The sequence below is a fragment of the Salvelinus namaycush genome, chromosome 40 (genome assembly GCF_016432855.1).
Source record: "Salvelinus namaycush isolate Seneca chromosome 40, SaNama_1.0, whole genome shotgun sequence".
Taxonomy (NCBI): Eukaryota; Metazoa; Chordata; class Actinopteri; order Salmoniformes; family Salmonidae; genus Salvelinus; species Salvelinus namaycush.
In genome coordinates, this window is record NC_052346.1 from 976,389 (window position 1) to 986,334 (window position 9,946).

Here is a 9,946-nt window from a genome sequence, read left to right on the forward strand (position 1 = left end):
CCCTCCGAGAAGAAACTAAAATTAAATGTTCCGTCACTGTGTTGGCGCTGCCTCCTCTCCTCTACTCCTGGTTCCCTGCCTGGCCATTACCTCACCGCCCTGTGTCGTCACAAAACCTGGCTACATGCGTGGCACGAGTCTCACTAAGTACCTCCCTATGGAGAGACAGTATGGCCAAACCGCTAGGGGAAAAGACAAGGCATCAAAAGGATGCTGATTCAAGCCCCTATTTGGCACTTGAAGCCCCTTTTGGGATACATAACAAAGTTTGCTGAGCTGCACTCCAGAAGTGTTATCCAATTGTTTGTTCTTGTTTATCACAGTGAATATATATTCTCGCTTTCATCAACTCCTTTGTTTTCTGTTTGGAACAGAGGCATTGTGGACTTGTGAAGACTAATTTGCTGAATGAGAAAAACAAACAACCTGAGGCAAGTACTGACCTGGATGGGAGAATTAAGAGTTGTGTCCAGCTGTTACCCTCCTCATAGGGATTGTTAGCAAACACAGAGGATGAGTCCTGAATTGCACCCTGTTCCCTTTATGGTACACTACATTTGACTAGGGCCCATAGGGCTAACTTTACACTATAAAGGGAATATGGTTCCATTTGGGATGCATGCAGAAGCACTGGAGAGATTAGTCAAATCAAATTAATTTTATTTGGAAAGATGAGTAGAAAAACACCTTTTCAGAAATATACAATACAACTGTATTGTCCATATGTTACACTGCCGAAAGATGAACATTTGTCTTCTGCTCCATTCTCAACCCATGCATCCCTTTGATATTTTAAGTAGAAATTGTGCACCAATATTGAATTATAAAAGCCTGTTATATTAAATGAATTGCCTTTTTAATATAGACCACATTCATAATTCATTTTAATATGAATAAAGGCTTGCTAAAGTGCCAAAAATCTGCATTTTGACATGTCCCTAATGTTTTCCAATTGCTAGGAAGATTTTTACACACTTAACACAAAAAGTATCATTATTGTAAAGTTACTTTGTTACCATTTCTGAAGATTATTAGTTTCTTGTGATTAGTGATTCATTTCCGTTTGTCCTCCATTTTAAGGTCAACCCTGTCACGTGAACTGAACTCTTGTTTTAATATGGTGAAAATATTCCTTTTAAAATTATTTTTTCAAACGAAACATTGAACATCTAATAGTCAAATCAATATGTAATGGCCAGTGAGCTGGTTCTACTCTTTTTGGCAATTTTCTGGTGTTTTGTGGTGGAAAACTGAGCGGGTCGAGCACAACATGTCAACCCTGTTAACCTGTTTGGGGTGCAGCCCGACACCGGTACACTTATGACAACATCCAGCTCAAGTGCAGGGCGCGAAATTCAAAAGATATTTTTTTTAAATATTTAACTTTCACACATTAACAAGTCCAAGACACCAGATGAAAGGTACACATCTTGTGAATCAAGCCAACATGTCCGATTTTTAAAATGTTTTACAGGGAAGACACAATATGTAAATCTATTAGCTAACCACGTTAGCAAAAGACACCACTTCTTACTCCATCAGTTTTTTACTACATCAGTAGCTATCACAAATTCGACCAAATAAAGATATAAATAGCCACTAACCAAGAAACAACTTCATCAGATGACAGTCTGATAACATATTTATTGTATAGCATATGTTTTGTTCGAAAAATTTGCATATTTCAGGTATAAATCATAGTTTACATTTCAGCTACAATCAGAAATTGCACCGAAAGCAGCCATAATATTTACAGACACCAACGTCAAATACCTAATTACTCATCATAAAACATTTCTGAAAAATACATAGTGTACAGCAATTGAAAGACAGGCATCTTGTGATTCCAGACAATATTTCCGATTTATTAAATGTTTTACAGCGAAAACAAAATGTAGCGTTATATTAGCGTAGCCACAATAGCCAGAAACACTTGGGTGCCCACGACCAGTTCACATGCACGACAGATATTAGAAATAGCATCATAAAATGTTTCTTACTTTTGGTGATCTTCCGTCAGAATGTTGGACAAGGTGTCCTTTGTCCAGAACAGTCGTTGTTTTGATCTGGAACGGCAAATATCCCTCTTCATTTAGCATGGGCACTTGCCAAGTGGCACAGATCACTCCAACGTCAACAAAGTCAGAGAACGGAACACGGCAAAACTCCCGAAAAAAATTCAATAATCTGATTAAACTATATTGAAAAAACATACGTTACGATGATATGGTCACATGTATCAAATAAAATCTAAGACGGAGATGTTAGTCGTCCATAACGAGAGCAAAACAGAAGGCAAATTCATGTCCTCTTTCGCGCGCTCCAGAAACAGGAAGTGGACGGTCACGTCAAACAAAGAGCTTTAATTCCACCTCAGACCAAGATAAACACGAAATGTTTTCTCTCACCGCCTCTTGACAACCAGGGGAAGGTGTATGAAGTGTATGTAGACTCTTACGTATCACGCCCATGTATAGGCATGAAGTTGAACAGAGCATCGATTTCTGACATTCCACTTCCTGGTCAGGAAGTGTGCTGCAGAATGACTTCTGTTTCACTCAGAGAAATAATTCAAACGGTTTTAGAAACTAGAGAGTGTTTTCTATCCAATAGTAATAATAATATGCATATTATACGAGCAAGAATTGAGTACGAGGCCGTTTGAAATGGGCACGATTTAACTGGCTACTCAATACTGCCCCTTGCAGCCATAACAGGTTTTAACCATAGACAGATAGGCCATTTGAGTTTTTTGTAAAACTTGCCTTCAATTGCCCTCCCTGTTGCATACAACGAGCTTCCATTCCCCCTGTCACTAGGGGATTTATAACCGATTTAAGATTACTTTAATTGACACCAGTCAGGGGTGGACATGGGAAATCAGCTAATTCTATCACAAATTGGCTAAAACTACGATGCATTGTATTGAAAAACTGTTTTAACTGTTAATTTGTATCTGTACCTAATCTATTCAAAACATCTATTTGAAAATGAAGACAGAGAAAATATTCAAGTTAGATACATGTTAAATAAAGTGGTAACTGACTGACATTGAATAATTACCAACCTTTGAAAGCAGTAAGGCAATTTCCGAGGTAACATAGTGACACTAAGACTTAGATTTGTCCAGGGGCGTGTCGTCACTGGGGACAGAGAGGACATGATCGCCCCACATTCTGAAATTGCATTTTTGTCCCCGTCCCCATCCCCTGAAGTTTAATAATTGCACTGTGATACAAAAAGTGGAACCGGGGTGCCTTAGGACCATGCGGACACCTCAGAGCGGTTGGGTAGGCTGTTTGGTGGTTTTCCCAGACTGTATTTAGGTTGGCGCGGATACCACAGAGCGTGCGAACAGAGGCAGCTGTTGTCTCTGTGTGTTTTGCTTTTTATCAGATTTGTAACGCAAGCAGAGCAGAAACTGGCTACTCTTTATTTGGCTGATGTAGCTGGCAAGGTAACTGCTGTTTGACTTAACAGAAAACAAGTGTTTATTCCCAGTGCTGAGCTGGTAGTGTGACAGACAAGTAAAGTAAGCTAATGTTTCATCCGCTCTTGAGTGAAGTTCTGTCTGAAGTGAATGAACTAGCTAGCTAGCTACCACAGCCAGTTCAGCTGTAGCCTCTAGCTATCTGTGAGGTAGCAGTATCTAACAGCTGTTGTATGTATGGAAATGTTTTGTAGCCTTTGTTTTGTCCCCTTTCAACAGAAGTAAATTGATGTACCATTAGCGCTAGCCAAAAGTTGGTTAACCTTAGATATTATTTTTACTTCAATCACAGTCAGTATAGCAGTGTAACATTATTGGTCTGTCAGTTTCCCAAGATAATTCCCGACTTTACACACTGACACGGTATAAACAGCTCTACAGGCTTCACTTTCATGGTGCACAGTCAGTACACAACACTTTGCTCATTATATCTTAGCAGGATCAGATGGTGACAGGTATCCCAGCAGGGTCAGACAGCCGCCAGAGAAGACTAGTCTACAGAGCTCAGGTGAATTCTGCAGTATATTATAGCAATTAGTGAATGGATACAAAGTTCCATCTTGAGTTGATGGGTAGGCTACAGTTTGGGATCTGGGAATAATGGTAATTTCAATTATTGAACTATTAATTATATTCTTGGATAATATAATGTAAAAATGTATACTAAGGTCATTCTTTGTCATGCCTCATCTGAGCAGGATAAGATGGTGACGGGTCTCAGCAGGGTCAGGCAACTAGAGAAGACCAGTCTGTGATGGCGCTGAGGGGAACTCTAGGAGATGCAGCACTTTCTTCTCTCTGTGCAGCAAACACTGGACAAGGCAGAAACTTCAAAGATTAAAACTATTTGAAGGCGGTTTGACAAACTTCTAAAGTTGATTTCCAAACTGTATCAATAGAGGCTTTTCCCGATGACACAAAACACGTAAAACAGAAACGTGAGAAAGATCTAGGAGACACTACTGATGAATGGATACAGTCATGTTCATATAATCTCAGACATAAATTACTGCAGTTTAAGACCCTCCATAGAATGTACTATATGCCAGTGAAACTGAATATCATGCTTTCAGAAATGTAATTCCTCTGCTGAAGGTGTAAAACACAAAAAAAGGACATATTTCAGTATGTTATACTCTTGTGAAGGCTGTCTGAATTCGGGCAAAGAGTGTTCTTTTATCTCAGCATGTCTACAGATTCTCCCTTCTCCCTGTTTTTGTTTGCTTGGGAATGTTGATACTGGAGACTCTTACCTGAAGAATCTCTGTAACCAAGCATTTATATGTCTAAAAAATGCATTGCCATTTAATTGTATGGTTGGTTATCCTCCCACCATGTATGGCAGAAATCCCAAGGTATATATCACTAGATTTGATGTATTACAAGATTGACAGTATACTGTGCAACTTTCATTAGGTCTGGATGCCTTATATAGAATACTGTATGACAAAAGGTGTCTGTATTGAAAACATGCCCACGTCAGGGGAGATACCTATTTAGGCAATCCCTAGCTGCTAGGCTGCTCAGTCCTGGCTCAGAGGGTCTGCCGTACTGTCACTCTGGCCTAACACACCTGAAACCAATAATGAATGTTTCACTAAGATCCTAAAGCAGACTGGGGTGTTGGGTTGGGGCGCTGCAGAGCAGCCCCTGAGGGCAGGACGAGATGATCCAGCTATATTGTGTACAAGTAAAAAGAGCTCTACAGTAAGATTAGGCCTATGGTATGAATGACAGTGCCCTCTGTAATTATTGGGACAGTGAAGCATTTTTCTAATTTGGCTCTGCTCAAAAGTTTCGATTTGAAATCAAACATTGACTATGAAGTTAATGTGCAGACAGTCAGCTTTCATTTGAGTTTTTTTTTTTTATCAATATCGGGAAACTATTTAGAAATTACAGAACGTTTTGTACATAGTCCCCCCATTGTAGGGAAGCAAAAGTATTTGGACAAATTCACTTGTATGGGTATTAAAGTAGTAAAAAGTTAAGTATGTGGTCCCACATTCCATGCACACAATGACCACATCAAGCTTGTGACTCTACTAATTTGTTGGATGCATTTGCTGTTTGTTCATCCCGACTGAATAGTGAATAATGAGCGAGAAAGTTATACACACAAATGTCATACCTCCAAGACATGCTAATCTCTCACTAATACAATAATAGGGGAGGTATGATAGTTGTGCATCTAACTTTCTCATTCATCATCATTCACGATTCATTTCATTTCTTTAGCTCGATGCAGATGTTGCCTGTAATCCATGGCTTCTGGTTGGGTTATGTACGTACAGTCACTGTGGGGATGACGTCATCGATGCACTTATTGATGAAGCCAGTGACTGATGTGGTGTACTCCTCAATGCAATCGGAAGAATTCCGGAACATATTCCAGTCTATGCTAGCAAAACAGTCCTGTAGCTTAGCATCTGTGTCATCTGACCACTGCTTTACTGACCGAGTCACTGGTGCTTCCTGCTTTAGTTTTTGCTTGCAAGCAGGAATCAGGAGGATAGAATTATGGTCAGATTTGCAAAATGGAGGACAAGGGAGAGCTTTGTACGCGTCTTTGTGTGTGGAGTAAAGGTGGTCTAGATTTTTTTTCCCCTCTGGTTGCACATTTAACATGCTGGTAGGTAGAAATTAGGTAAAACGATGTGTTTCCCTGCATTAAAGTCCCCGGCCACTAGGAGCACCGCCTCTGGATGAGCGTTTTCCTGTTTGCTTATGGCCATATACAGCTCATTAGTTTTCGTGCACCAGCTGTTTACAAATATACACAGACCGCCACACCTTGTCTTAGCGGAAGAGGCTGTTCTATCTTGCCGATGCAGTGTAAAACCAACCAGCTGTATGTTATTCATGTTGTCGTTCAAACACAACTCGGTGAAACATAAGATATTACAGTTAATGTCCCGTTGGTGTCACACCCTGATCTGTTTCACCTGTCCTTGTGCTCATCTCCACCACCTCCAGGTGTCACCCATCTTCGCCATTATCCCCTGTGTATTTAATCCTGTGTTCTCTGTTTGTCTGTTGCCAGTTTGTTTTGTTCGTCAAGCCTACCAGTGGTTTTTCCCTTGCTCCTGTCTTTGCTATAGTTCCTGTTTTCTTGTTTCCTGGTTTTGACCATTCCTGCCTGCCCTGACCCTGCCTGCCGTCCTGTGCCTTTGCCCCACCTATCTGTATTACTGACCTCTGCCTGTCGTTGACCTGTCCTTTTGCCTGCCCCTGTTCAAATAATAAACTTTTGTTATTTCAACAGTCTGCACCTGGGTCTTACCTTAAACGTGATAGCTGGTAGGATATACGTGATTGTAGTTTGTTATCCAATTTATTTTTTTACGTTGGCTAATAGAACTGATGGTTAAGGCAGATTACCCACTCACGTCGGATCCTTACAAGGCACCCCAACCTACGTCCCCGATATCTGTTTCTTTCTCCTGCAAATGATGGGGAGGAGGGCCTTGTCAGGTCTCTGAAGTAAATCCTTTGCGTCCGACTCGTTAAAGGAAAAAAATCTTCTTCCAGTACGAGGTGAGTAATAGCTGTCCTGATATCCAGAAGCTCTTTATGGTCATAAGAGACAGTGGCAGAAACATTATGTACAACATAAGTTACAAATAATGCGAAAAAACACACACAACAGAAAAATTTGCTAGCAGCCAAGTCCTCCGGCGCCATGAAGCTGATTGAGAGAATGCCAAGAGTGTGCAAAGCTGTCAAGGCAAAGGGTGGCTACTTTGAAGAATCTCAAATATACAGTGGGGAGAACAAGTATTTGATACACTGCCGATTTTGCAGGTTTTCCTACTTACAAAGCATGTAGAGGTCTGTGATTTTTATCATAGGTACACTTCAACTGTGAGACGGAATCTAAAACAAAAATCCAGAAAATCACATTGTATGATTTTTAAGTAATTCATTTGCATTTTACTGCATTACATAAGTATTTGATACATCAGAAAAGCAGAACTTAATATTTGGTACAGAAACCTTTGTTTGCAATTACAGAGATCATACGTTTCCTGTAGTTCTTGACCAGGTTTGCACACACTGCAGCAGGGATTTTGGCCCACTCCTCCATACAGACCTTCTCCAGATCCTTCAGGTTTCGTGGCTGTCGCTGGGCAATACGGACTTTCAGCTCCCTCCAAAGATGTTCTATTGGGTTCAGGTCTGGAGACTGGCTAGGCCACTCCAGGACCTTGAGATGCTTCTTACGGAGCCACTCCTTAGTTGCCCTGGCTGTGTGTTTCGGGTCGTTGTCATGCTGGAAGACCCAGCCACGACCCATCTTCAATGCTCTTACTGAGGGAAGGAGGTTGTTGGCCAAGATCTCGCGATACATGGCCCCATCCATCCTCCCCTCAATACGGTGCAGTCGTCCTGTCCCCTTTGCAGAAAAGCATCCCCAAAGAATGATGTTTCCACCTCCATGCTTCACGGTTGGGATGGTGTTCTTGGGGTTGTACTCATCCTTCTTCTTCCTCCAAACACGGCGAGTGGAGTTTAGACCGAAAAGCTCTATTTTTGTCTCATCAGACCACATGACTTTCTCCCATTCCTCCTCTGGATCATCCAGATGGCCATTGGCAAACTTCAGACGGGCCTGGACATGCGCTGGCTTGAGCAGGGGGACCTTGCATGCGCTGCAGGATTTTAATCCATGACGGCGTAGTGTGTTACTAATGGTTTTCTTTGAGACTGTGGTCCCAGCTCTCTTCAGGTCATTGACCAGGTCCTGCCGTGTAGTTCTGGGCTGATCCCTCACCTTCCTCATGATCATTGATGCCCCACGAGGTGAGATCTTGCATGGAGCCCCAGACCGAGGGTGATTGACCGTCATCTTGAACTTCTCCATTTTCTAATAATTGCGCCAACAGTTGTTGCCTTCTCACCAAGCTGCTTGCCTATTGTCCTGTAGCCCATCCCAGCCCTGTGCAGGTCTACAATTTTATCCCTGATGTCCTTACACAGCTCTCTGGTCTTGGCCATTGTGGAGAGGTTGGAGTCTGTTTGAGTGTGTGGACAGGTGTCTTTTATACAGGTAACGAGTTCAAATAGGTGCAGATAATACAGGTAATGAGTGGAGAACAGGAGGGCTTCTTAAAGAAAAACTAACAGGTCTGTGAGAGCCGGAATTCTTACTGGTTGGTAGGTGATTAAATACTTATGTCATGCAATAAAATGCAAATGAATTACTTAAAAATCATACAATGTGATTTTCTGGATTTTTGTTTTAGATTCCGTCTCTCACAGTTGAAGTGTACCTATGATAAAAAAATGACAGACCTCTACATGCTTTGTAAGTAGGAACCTGCAGTATCGGCAGTGTATCAAATACTTGTTCTCCCCACTGTGTGTTGTGTTATTTTACAGTTTTGAAATCTTAACTATTATTCTACAATGTAAAAATACTAAAAATAAAGAAAAACCCTAGAATGAGTACATGTGTCCAAATATTTGACGGGTACTGAGTCAAACAAAAAACTGATGGCAGAGTTAATACAACTCTATGCACAAGGGCTACTTTTAAAGCAAAAAATTATTATATTTGTCGCATGTCTTGAATGGGATTTGTGCCACAAATGCGAAAATGTTAGCGTGTGGGAACAGTGCCAGGGAAACTACACCAAAGCATGGATTGCTGTCATACCTAGTCCATAGACTGCTTTCAGGGTAAGGAAACTGTTATTGTGTAATTTGGGTGAACTATCCCTTTAACAATTTCCACTGAACATTTTACAAAAACACAACTTGAAGACCAGTGCAAATGCAAAATTTGTTAACAGAATGACGGTTTGTGCCGTCTGTTACCAAACTTTGCATCTGCACTGTTCATCAAGTAAATGTTTGTTACATTTTCATTGTTCAATGTAGTCCTTGTGGATATAGCTGTATGGTTTGTTATAACTTTTCAAATCATTGGTTTTTGCTTGACATACATTTTAAAGTGAAAAGTTTCAGTGTCACTGTTATTCTGGAATTGCAATGAAATGGATAACAATGAAATGGAATGGTAGTGCTACTGTGCCTTCCTCCTTTTAATCACTAATCTGATTCTGACATGGTAAGATTGGTGAAAGCAATGAGGTGGGAAGCTGGAAACCAACAATGCCTTCATCAATAATTCTCTAATGTAAAATAATTGAAGAAATAATATAAGATAGTACTTTATTAATCCTCCAGAGGGGAAAGTTGATTACACCAGCCAATACATACATTACCAGTAAATACACCATTAAAAAAAACACAAAGACACACAGATGTTAAAAGTAACACATGATCAATGGATATAAAACAATAAGTATACATGAACAAGTGTCACTAAAGCAGAACCATCTGAAAAAGGTTCCAGATAGAACCAATTCAGGTCAGATATAGAACCCTTTTAAAGTTCTATTTGGAACTAACATGAGTTCACTAGCACCTTAAAACCAGAGAGATTTGCTA